Genomic DNA, 12,781 nt, shown 5'->3' on the forward strand with positions numbered 1-12,781 from the left:
GCTATAACTGCACACTATTGCCACCATCAGGCATCACAAGTTTCTATGAAGAACTGGCTTGGAGTTCTGTAGAAGGAAAAGTAATTGTGATAGCAGAAATGTGAAAGCCAACTCCAGTACTCAACTTCACGAGCTCATATTAACTTGCAAAGACTACAGAAAGACAGTTCTCAAATGACTGAACAGCACTAACAGATGGGATGGGAGAGAAGATGACAACAATTTTGCTACTTTATCTCCCTTACTATATTAGAGCACTGTTCACTCAATTGACTCATTATAACCAACCAGCCTGACTCTCTTTTTCAGCACAAGGATAGGCTGAGCAAAACAGCTGCTACAGCCTTTTGAGTTTTGACTTTGCACATCTACATCTATATACACAATTTTTAGGTTTCCTGAGTCTATAACAAACATTTGCTGAACTGCACTACTCTGAATTGAAGCTTTCTGCTACGTAATGACACTTGCTAATGTTGTCCGTCTCACTGTCAAATAAAAAGAAAAAAGAAAGGATTGAATCGGTGATCTTAGACTAATTGAAGAGATATACAAATCCTAGTACTTTATGAGAGGTGATGCCAACAGTATGTGTTGCATCTTGAAGCTATGCATACTATATACATATATGCTGAATCATCATATTGCAAGGAAATGTCTTTTAGATGGCATATGTTTCAGTGTCACTGTAGGCTGCATTACGCGAGATGCATTGAGGAAAGCTGCACGTGCAACTCCAGGAATATATGTTGTGCAGTGTCCACCAGCAGTGCATAATTATTATGCTGCATGAAAAGAGCAGCTTCGTTGCTTTAGCTTCTTTACTTTATGCTGTAGGCCGCAGAGATAAGTTGAAATATTTGTATGGTCAGTTTCTTAATTGAAGTAAAGAGCGCGCAAACACCCCATGCTGCCTTCACTTGAAACTTGACCGGTAAGCTATTTTTGCATATCGCATATCTTTCTTTACTGAGAGTTCAGTCTTTCACCCAACTGTCCTTGCTTTTGCTATAAGCTACAGGCATAAAAAAATTTCGTCACCATTCAAGAGCTAAAACATTGAAGTAGTGAGGCACATATCACACAAGAAATGATCGCTCTCAGGTGACCAGTTTGAGCTGACAGTCATAGATGTCGCGCCTATAAAGGAACAGTGGGCGAGCCGAATTGGACTCGTCCACTGTTCTTTATGAGCGAGCACAATTCAGCATCCTTTGTTTCCAAACTATAGTCAACTACACAATATTCCAAACAAATCACTTGATCTGTAAAAGGCCGTATAATCTCCCAAAATTAACAAACAATTGCCACTGTAGCTGTTTATGAACAGGAGTTTTCGCCAGGAACTTTGCATCGAATTTGGGCCAAAGCTCCGATTTGCCGAACCGCAGACCACGGTCAACCTGACGTCCATGACAAGAACGCAGTTCGTTTGTCCAGCATAGCGAGAAAAGAAGCGAAATTCACGGTGGTTTTTCGCTAGCACTGCTACATTTCTGAATGTACAAACTGCAGGCGCGCATACATGACAAATATGCAGCGTTAGCGCGTAGACGCCCGATATCGTGCTTGCCACTGTTCGGCGAGCAGCAAAGCCGTTAAGTCAGCGACGTCCGAAACCGAAACAAATCGAAACCAGAAGAAGCTGCCGAAGCGTATCGAAGTGCTAGCCATAGCCATTATGAGTTGGTGGCGTCGCGCCTTTCTCTTTTACGTGCTGTTGGGGCCTTGCTGCTGGCGGCTTCATTCTTTCCAGACATATGAGGCACAGAGCGCAACACAATAGCTCGTGCAATGTGCAGAAGCGTGGTCAGGTTGTGTGTATACTTGTGCAAAAAGTGTGCTGGCGTACCCGACAGGTAATGCGTTTCCTTTGCGCGCTTTCACTGCAAACACTACCCTGACGGCGGGACTATTGGAAGGCGGCAACCACCCAGCATACATTGGACATCTCGGAGGTAAGTTAATTTCCATCTTACCTGTACATTCTCCTAAAAACTTTGCGCAGAACTGATGATGCATGCCAACACAGCGCTAGTTCAAAAACATCAAGACGCGCATGTCATTATAACATACGGTTGTTTGCTTTTGGCGAGGGAAGGGTGAATGTGTCTGCAGTGTGTTGGAAAAGAGACAGTTAGTGCCAGGGCCTGCACGGTCAGAGTAGAACATGCCGTACAAATCATCACTCGTAAGACCATTGCGGGGTGCACGATGCTGGCGCCTACTGCAATTCAGCCTTCGGCCAAAATTTATAATGGGCCAGTTCCAAGTGCCTCGACCTGGGCCTTATGTTGCGCTGCAGTTCAAGATCCGGCACTTGTGCAGTTGCAACTACACGGATTGAATAAGCGGTAAAACCTACCTGCGTTACAACAGGGCTAGTTCATTATTCTTATGTTTCATAAATATTGCGGATTATAAGATATAGAGCCGGCGAACACGCGACGGCAGTATGATTCAGCTGCAACCGTAAAACTCCATTGTCGAGCCTTGGGTAGTAGAATGGAAAAAAACATTTTGAGCTATTTTGAATTTTTTCACCCATATTGGCTTGACATTGTCTTTTTCATACTTTGTCGTGACTGAAGTAATCCCCAAAAACTACTAAGCGCATGTAAATGACAGACACCAAACGCAGACCTTCAGTCCAGAAATGTCGTAAGGTGTAAAGGTAATTATGCATTCAACAGTACCAATAGTATTGATTTTCTTGTCTAATTATTTACAAATGAAGCGAAGAAAAATCTGATTTACGGCTGAGATGCCCCATTGGCATCTTCTCTGATATGAAATGTGCATCAAACTGTGTGCAGTTTTTCCGTACTCAGTATAGCACTGATTCATCACAGATGCGGGAATATGAAATTCATGCAGGTTTCAAAATGAAGAGTGCATGCATAATTCCAAGCAAAACAAGCCTTTGCTTCTTAAGGTATACTTCAGTTGTGGTGTTTTTGTTTAAATTTATGCATGTTTTGTAGAAGAAACTGTAGATGTTGACATGGAAGTAGTGTTGTGTCTGGATCTAGATTATGAATGGCTACTGCATTTATGAATTGCTTGGTTGCCACATGCACTTCCATACATTGTTTGAACAGTCACATCACATTCTTCGTTTGTCTTCTTTTTACTTTACTACAAAGTGCTTCCACTTTAGAGTGCGCAGCCTTTCTCAATTCATAATTGATCGGGTGAGCCTGTTTTGGCATGATAAAAGGTTTGGAAGTTCGAGAGCATTGGCCCTTCATTATGCACAAGGGGCAGACTGCTTACTGCACTGGTACCACTATCTTCCTAGATTCCTAGATATCACTCATATTTCTATACAGAATACACATTTTCAGAAATACATATTTCTGGTCCGACTCTGCACATTCTTCAGTTGACATATTGGGAGCTAGGGACGAACATTTGCCTTTCTTGATGCACTGCTTCTATTTCGTTTAAAGAGCCGCCACATTTTGTGTAACCCGAGTTGGGGTGCAAAAACTGCATGTTTATAGGGTGGTGAGGGAGCAAACTTGGTGGCAGTGTGAAGGCCATGAACCATATGCTGATGATAGGCTGCCTTTAGACTGACTGTCTTGCATTTCTTGGTGTGTTTTGTATGTACAAGGGTTCCATAAGCTGCCACATATATTGCCTTGATTCGATGTTGAGGTGACTGGCATGATTAAAAAGTCAATGGGATGATCGAAGTCTTCAGAAGATTCACAACATGCTGTGATTGTACTCCTGGCTTATGTTGCAGACATTGCGTGCTGGTTATACCTTTGAGAGGAAATATAGTAGATGAAGCTACGGGCAGAGTGCTTGCCTGGTATTTCAACCTAACCACCCAAACGTCAGTGTTTACTGGAAACAGATTATTCAAGCTTCCAGCCTTCCGCTTGTTCACTCGTACATTGCAGTGAAGCGCATTTACGCCTTGGCACATGGCAGGCTCAGGGGCTCGTTCATCGCCACTGTACTAGGTTAGACCTCCAGTTGACTCGAAATACCCTTTGCCATTGCCGTGAAATAGTGTTTAAAAGAAGGTTCGGTGACAGAAATTCTGTTTGCTCTCTTAGTAGGTAAAGAAGAGTGAGCATAACATTTCTTACGAGTTACATTACCTGGCACCTCTCGATGCGTGTTGTGCCTGCTATGGGCACTGAATTCTTGGTGTGAGATCAGAGGTTCCTGCAGAATCGCAGACTTATATAATGCTACCTAAATTATGAGCAGTTCGAGGTGATAGATGACAAGACTTTACTAAAGGTCAATTCCAATTACAGGGTTTGGTGACTTACAGAACATTGTTTTCTGCTCTTTTTGGAGTAACTGTATTCCAAATGCAGATCCGGAACACAGGTCCCATCTTCCCAATGCAGATGGGGAGCGATTGCTGAACCAAGATTGGTCCATGGAGCAGTGGATTGCTCTGCCGAAATCAACAGAACCGGCTAGAAGTTTGCATGAGTATTTGTTCAGCTGCACCTTCCCTTTCCAGTAGCATGCTCTGCTGTGCTGGCTGTGCCCTCTGTGCTCCATACTACATGATCATTACTTGCCGCTGCTATGAATTCAAATTACTGTCATGAACTAGTGCTTACTCTTGAGGACAGCAAGTCTAAGAGCAGCAGTATTATGCAATAATCGTTTTTAAAGACCTCAGCTCGGAGTGTGACTAGAAGACTTTGTGCGGAAACCATTTTTATGTGCTATTCATGAGCTTGGTCATTCCTGAACTCTGAAACAGTGAAAATGATGAACTGCGACTTCCTTTTATTTGAGAATAGTGCCAAATAATTTTACCCTACTTGCCCGCCATCGGCTATATGAAAGAATGGCATAAACTGTTGATGCCAATACCATCCCAAGAAGCAGCGGGAGAAATGCGGACCTATTACAGGTTTAAAAACAGCTGGCATGTGTAGACTAAGCACGGGCTAGCACACAGAATAACAGGCAATTCTGCTGTCAGTCCATGGCCACCACCTACTTGCGCTGGCATTAGTTCCAAATGCAGAGTCGGGAAACAATCTGTACTGGATACAAGTGCTCTTTTGCAGAGCAGGCAGACCACTTCACTTCTGGGATTGTAATTCACTGTATGTGCAGAAGAAAAGCAGGTGAACGTGTCTCTGCTGGCATATGTCGCATTGCCTGCTGTCATCCCTATTACTTTCAATATGTGCTAGTGACAGGAATGCTCATAGCACAAGTAGGAGTGACGACACTGATCTGCACCATTATGGAAATGGCGAGATGTTAGCATGAGCAAAAATCTCTTCGCATCATCGTGAATGTTTCTAAGGCTCAGTTCCATGTACGAGCAAGCTAGTACAATGCGAGCATATGTCAGACGGCTCTTTAGCTATGGGCCTACAGCAACTGCTGTCATACCATTGTGAGAACTTTTGACTACAAAGGCAACATTTTACAAAGAGCAAAGTAAATGATTAGAATGATTTTTTGTTTCAATAAACAAAGTTGGTGGTCACAGAGAAGAACTCATGCCACGACTGTTAATATGCCTCTACTGCCCCATTTGTAACGCCAGCATATTGAAATTTTCGAATGAGCACGGTTACAGTCGTGAGCAGCTCTGTTAGATGGGTGTCCATAAGGGTGGCACATTGTTTCATTGTTCAAAATAATTCCACACAATAGATGGTTTGGAACTTAAAGGGGAAAGAACAGGGAAGCTGGCTGTAGAGGCAGAAATACTGCAAATGGTGAGTGGTGAACTGGTGCCAAGCTGTCGTGATCTGAACTTGGACTTTGCAAGGAGCCTCGTGCTACTCATTAGCCGCAGCTTGGCCATACCCAGCTTATATAAGCTTGGCTTGTACAAAACATGCTTGCAAATGTAACCCTCTTCAAGGCTGCCTAGACCCTACTGTGGTGGCTTCAGTGTTTAGGGCATTTTACTAGTGAGCTGGGTGACGCGAGCTCGGTCCTAGCCGGGGTGGTTACATTCCGGATGTAGCAAAACGCTAAGTCCCCATGTGCTGTATAATGTCAGATCACATGAAAGAAGTGTAGATAGCCAAAATTATCCAGAGCTACCTACTATTGCTGACCCTCATTGTCTAAGTTTCTTTGGCATGTTGAACCCTATCATCAAATCAAGGCTGCCTACTGTTAGCGTTAGTAGATGACCTTCGTAATGCCACAAAGTCTGCCCATCACCGCTCTCCGAAAACGAAATTTTGTTGTTTGCAACCTAACTCAGGTTACTTACATTTAAGAAATATATGCCAAGCAACACCGCAAACCGCCCAATCACCAATAAGCAGACAGCAAAACATGAATCAAAAAAACTTCCGAACGGTTTCGTTTGAGTAGATATAGGTAGAGGTCACCTTGGCTGTTCATTGTAAAGAATGCACTGGTTGCTTTCAGTTTCTTTCTGCTGCACTCATTCTGGCTGTCATCCATTGCAAATCGGCTGGGGAATCATTGAAACTAGACACATTTTACAACTTGGTAATGAATGTGTTAGGGAGCCATCTACCGTGTAACCATGCAGTGAGTTGGGTTATCTAGATAGGGAACTGTTCTTAAATTTTAGTGATTCATGTCTTACGTTTTGCTTATCAATGATTGAGTGGTTTGCGTTGTTGCTCGACTTCTTTATATATTTCATGCGTGTTTCAATAAACATAAGTTGTACGTTAGTGCCCATATTGTCTCCTTCCATACCCTTGTTTTTTCTTGCTGCTTCTTTACAGATAAAATACAATCTTTGCTACTTCGGTCATAAAATGAATTTTATTGAAGTGCCACATCTCTTAGAAAAGTAGTATTGTAGTTGCAGGCATGTATTAGGCCCTGCAGTACCAATTAAGGTGCTCGTTCGATGTAAAGCATAAAGAAAGGGAGGGCTTGTCTGATCTCGAACCTAGTGGGAACTGGTGGATTATGGATAGGCTGTTAAAATGCACTTGCACTTAAATTCAAGTAAATGCCTTTTGATTTGTAACTAGGGGCACTGTGATGCCTGACTTGCTCTTTTGTCAGGCTGGCAACAAGGTGGAGTGAAAGGAGTTATTTTATTTCACTGTTGGTATGTCCCGGGTGATGTCAACATTGTTTCTTCTCTGGCGTTGTAGGCCATCGCCCTTCAACTAATTGAATCCCAAAGCGACATTTTGAATTGAAAAATAATAAAATAAGATTATTTAGCAGGCAGAGGTAAATTTTATGCAGTGTCCTTCACCAGCATGTCGTGCATCATTTCATGAAAAAAAAACAGTATTGTGGTGTTTCTACTCTGTGTCTTTATTTCTTGCTCACAAAGCCTCTGCATGTGCGTGTTGTACTATATTACGTTTTCACTAATTTTTTGGGTCCTGGTACTTTTTACTTTACAGCAAGCTCCATGTGGCTTCATAAGCAATGGCTCCTTCAAGCTCTATACCCTTTGCCGGAATTGCGCTGTGCTGTGGTGGGCAAGAAGTAGGACATTGATGTAAGCACTGAAGATATCGTTCAGCGTGTGTAGTTTTTTATTTGCCTAACCCACTACTGCAGTTGTGACCCCTCATGGTTATTTTGACATCTAGGTTTCTTCAGTGTTTTCTTTGCTTGCTGCCGTTGCTTACTGGCTATGACATTTGGCTGTTGAGTTTGAGAATGCGGAGTGGAATGGTGCCTGTGGCCTGTTGATAGAGGCAAACTGCAAATTTGCCCACATTTGGAGCCAGTGCATAGCTTGAAGAACGCTTGTGGAAGAGGGCTCTGGAAATTAACCCAGAACCCTCCTTCATGATGTCTCATAGCTCATGTTCAGCTTTAGGGTAATAAGAGGACATTGAGGACAAGCTAAAGCTGGCTTTTATATAAATTACTACATTCCATCCACTAAACTGCTACTTACTGGAAATGCGAGCTTACTTTAGGATAGGAAAAGCCAGAAGTTGTGAAACAGATGTCATTACCAGCTGATTTCATAAGTTCTACATGATGCATCCATACTTTATTGGGCACAGGCCCGAGAGGCTGGGCTGGTAAGCCGTTTCCTTCAATATGATGATCATCGAGTGTGGTTTACACAGGCCTTTGATATCATTGAGTGACCTTGGTTTTCAGGAACTATTTCAAGGAGCTTTGGAACTCCTGAAATTATTTGCTTCTTAAAATTCTCAAAATATTGCATGGTTGTTCTCTAAATGTGAGCCTACACGAAAACTAAAAGTGCACTTCAGAGGGAACAATCGAAGAGAGCATGAGCCTATATAATATAAACCCAAAGTGACAGCCTGGGTTACAGGTGATCCACTTTTTCGCAGTTGCCACCTCTCTTGTCCCTATTTAATTTTTCTTTTTTTCAGCATGTCTGTCTTTGTTTTTCTAAATTCCACACAACATTTATGCAAAATTGCTGTGAATACATTTTTCTCATATTGGAACTCCTTGAAGACCTTTCTGGAGGGTTATTTTTCTGGTCTTCCTGTCTTCAACTAGACCTGTTGATGGCTGCTTTCTTATAAATCAGCGCCGACAAATTTCCTCTCTAAAAGGCCCTCCTGCACTTTTTTGGTAGCTAAACTTAGTGCGAATACATTTTGTATGTACCGTGAAAAAAGAATAGAGGGGAGTGTTATTGATAATCCTATGCCATATATAATCATAGACCATGAATGAAGTATCGGGTTTTTCTGGCAGAATATTCCTGCAATGCTTCTCTGCTCAGCGCGAACCCCTTCACTGTGGCGGCCAAACCTGATTTGGGGGCAGAAATAGGCGGCTGCCAGGAGACATTTCTTGTGACAATGACCACATCTATTGCCTGCTCCACTCAGTAACAAAATTCATACCCCCCCCCCCCCCCCCCCCACACTTCCGCCCCTTCTGGTTTTCAATAGTCAAGGCACGCTCCTCGTCAGATTCGTGCATAACATGAGGTTTGACACAGAAATTTTCAGCATTGCACCCAACTTCTGCCCCAAAGGGAATAATATTTTTGCATGTCTTCAGTGCACAATCACGTGATGCATCAGTGACGTAGCCTATATGTTACATTCACATATCTTGTGGAGTTTGTATTCTTTTTTTCCTTGAGAGAGAAGGGCTGCTCAGTCAAAAGGCGTGATGCAGAGGAATGTAGAGTGAGCGCCGATTCTGTCTGTTTGCAATCTTTTGCTCAGCTTTCATTCTTTTTCTTCCGGTGGTTTAGCGGAGGTCTGGTATTCGAGCAATGCAAGGACACGGAGTCAAGAGTGTGTTTCTTCACAGTGCGCTGCAGGGGTTGCGCATTTGTTTTCCTCATTGTAATGAAAACATGCAAGGCTAGTGCATGAGTTACTTGCACACACGCACGCCATACATATGCTGTTTTGCAGTGGCAGAAAAGAAATAACTGTCAAGACTGAGAGCATCTTCTAAGGGCACATAAACGTTGGTGTTTGAAATTAAGCTGTAAATTCATAAACGATGTGGCTTAGCTTATGAACCAACAATTTTCCGGCACTATCGTTACACAACGGGTTTAACTTAACGTACAAAGGTGGCCGATCGAGTCCTGTGCTCTAACGCGCTGCGCACAGAATTAATCAAATCTCGAGCACTCCCTATACTGCTGCTCAGGCCAAAGCAACCCAAACCGCGTTGAAACAAAAATGACGTGACTATGTCACTCCTGCATGTCCTGCACGGGTTTTTTTTTTTCATTTTACTGGGAGGGAGTGAGGAAAGGGCTGCCTGGTCTGCGCGAGAAGGATGGAAGGGTGCTGGGATGTGGCCGTTTTTTAACACAAGTGGCGAGTGGGAAGGGGGAGTGGAGGTAATAGGAGGGGAGCCTAGCTGTCCTGCGAGCTAAGCGCACAGCAGCATGCGTGCTGTCTTTTTTTATTTATCAGTGCAGAAAGGATGAAACAATTGAAGGGGGGGGAGGGGCAGGCTGGCCAACGCATGCGGCACGGTTTCAAGTGAGTTATGGCTTGGAGCTGCCTCGGCAAAGCACGGAGCAGTATGCAAGCTTGCTTTTTTTCACTTAGTAGTGCGGAAAGGATGAAAAAATCGGGGGGGGGGAGAGGGCAGGCTGTCCAACGGGCACGGTTTCAAGTGAGTGATGGCTTGGAGCTGCCTCGGCAAAGCACAGAGCAGCATGCAAGCTTGCTTTTTTTCACTTAGCAGTGTGGAAAGGATGAAAAAATCGGGGGAGCAGGCTGTCCAACGGGCACGGTTTCAAGTGAGTGATGGCTTGGAGCTGCCTCAGCAAAGCACAGAGCAGTATGTAAGCTTGCTTTATTTTCACTTAGCACTGCGGAAAGGATGAAAGAATCGGAGGGGCAGGCTGTCCAACGGGCACGGTTTCAAGGAGAGATGGCTTTGAGCTGCCCCGGCAAAGCACAGAGCAGTATGCAAGCTTGATGTTTTTCAATTAACAATGCGGAAAGGATGAAAGAATCGGGGGGCTGGCTGTCCGACGGGCGCGGTTTCAAGTGAGTGATGGCTTGGAGCTGCCTCGGCAAAGCACAGAGCAGTATGTAGGCTTACTTTTTTTCACTTAGCAGTGCGGAAAGGATGAAAGAATCTGAGGGCAGGCTGCCCAACGGGCACGGTTTCAAGTGAGTGATGGCTTGGAGCTGCCTTGGTAAAGCACAGAGCAGTATGCAAGCTTGCTTTTTTTCACTTAGTAGTGCGGAAAGGATGAAAGAATCGGGGGGGGGGGGCAGGCTTTCCAACGGGCACGGTTTCAAGTGAGTGATGGCTTGGAGCTGCCTCGGCAAAGCCCAGAGTAGTATGCAAGCTTGCTTTTTTTTACTGAGCAGTGCGGAAAGGATGGAAGAATCGGGAAAGAAAGAATATATATGCAGCCCCGCACACGGCAAGTACTCTTGCAAATTTTTTTGGACTACAGAAAGCAATCGCACCATCCCTGCGGCATGCTGCGAAAAAGCGCTCACGACTCCAGAATCCCGGCATCGCATTGCATACCAGCCGTCCCACCGAACTATCGGAAGAAAGAGAACGAAAACAAGAAATTGGAAACGCACAGAATCGGTGTGCACTACATTTCAGCGATCGCGTCTTTTGACTGAGCAGCATGCCTCTGTAATAGAAAAAATGTAGGAGATATGTGTATGTGACATATAGGCTACGTCACCCATGTGTCACTTGACTGTGCACCCAGGATGTGCAAAAATATTCTCCCACAAGGCTTTTGCTATATATGATAGGTGACGCATTGAGTTTTGCAAAGGGTCCAAGTAGGTCATTGTGCTCCTATTTTCACCCTGGCCAATTTAAGGGGTGAGAGGCACTTTTGAGCCCAATTACTTACTATAATCTACATGATCTCGAATGGGCCAGGTGCAGCCGACAGCTTGTGAGATTGAGTATAGTGCCAGGAAAACTTCATTTTATAAAAATTTATTCGCTTCAACTCCACGCAGCCCTGAATGCCTGCTTTTCATTTATTGGCAGTTATGTGGCCTTGAGGGCTCATAGACTGGCACTCAACATGTAAACACTTGACATCTTATCATTTGCTCTTTGTGGGCTTTGTTCTGCAGGTTTACAAGCTTTTTACTAAAGTGGATACTGTGAGTATGCACAGATCGGTTCTCTGGAGCATTGACTGAGTGACAGCCCATGTCAACCTTGGTTAACTTAGAACTTCTGGCAAAATATTTTTTTCTGGATATAGCTTTGGCATCCCTCCTGACATCCCAGCTTCTGACACCAAGTATGCATAATCATGGTCTATCACTAACGCCAGTGCTGTAATTGGTCATCACATACTTCTGTGGTGCTGCACATTTTAAGTTGTCACTGCATATGAGCAATGTTTCAGAACCTACTTAGTGCTGAGCTACGGTACACATTTGAGGACTAATAGCAAGTTTGCTCTGCTTGGTGGTTTCCACAGACAAGGACACACTTGTGGGGAAGGCATGTTGCGTACATACCTGCAGCCAAGCCTTCGGATTTTCTAGAAGACTTCAGATTTTTGACCAAACTTTCTGATTGCACGATCACTGCCTAAATCTTCCGATAAGGGGCTTATGCCTGCAACGAATGGTTTTTGCGGAACCGGCACCGAAGAATCAGCAGCCGCATTATAATTTCGAGCATCTCCATCAGAGGCCACGCTAGCATCATTGGCTAGCAGGAAATCAATCAAAGCAGACTTTAGCCGAGCAAGAGTAGGTGTCGCTGGCTGCGAAAACAGTTGGTGTACTGCATTTATTGTAGGCAGCGGTGCACAGCTAATGCAGCCACAGTAGATATAGATGCTCTGCTGACTTCGCTTTCAATCTCAGCTAAGGGCAGCCGCACAGTCTACTTGAGGTTGAAGGCTTTGCCAAATGTCATGTTATCTTATCCTTGTTATTGAGCTCAGCCGCATGCCTTATGTTACCAAGCTGCTCTATGCTCAACAATGGCATGATTGCTCTCTTTCGCAACCAACGCAGCCAACAACGGTAACGGACGAAATTACGTGTAAAAGGGCTAGTTATGGTTTTGCATTGAAAACTTAAACAGCGCTGCGATGGTGCTGAGAGAAAACTGGTGGTGGGCATCCAGATCAGTTTTGCGTTGGCTATAGAGACGTAGTGAGAACGCTCGGTGGCGGCCTGCAGATATCTCGATGGACGCATACCTTTAGTCATGCATTGCATGCTTGCTGCTGCATGTGTTTATGCTTAGGATGTTTAGATTAGGAAGCATCAGATACTGCCTGAAAATAGCAGCCCCCCTCCCCATTCTGTACACAAACGCAACCTCCGCCCATTTTTGCAGTCTTCCCATTTTTGGTCTTAGCAAGTACGTATAAAGGAAG

The sequence above is a fragment of the Amblyomma maculatum genome, chromosome 6 (assembly GCF_055883805.1).
Source record: "Amblyomma maculatum isolate TAMU_Amacu chromosome 6, ASM5588380v1, whole genome shotgun sequence".
Lineage (NCBI taxonomy): Eukaryota > Metazoa > Arthropoda > Arachnida > Ixodida > Ixodidae > Amblyomma > Amblyomma maculatum.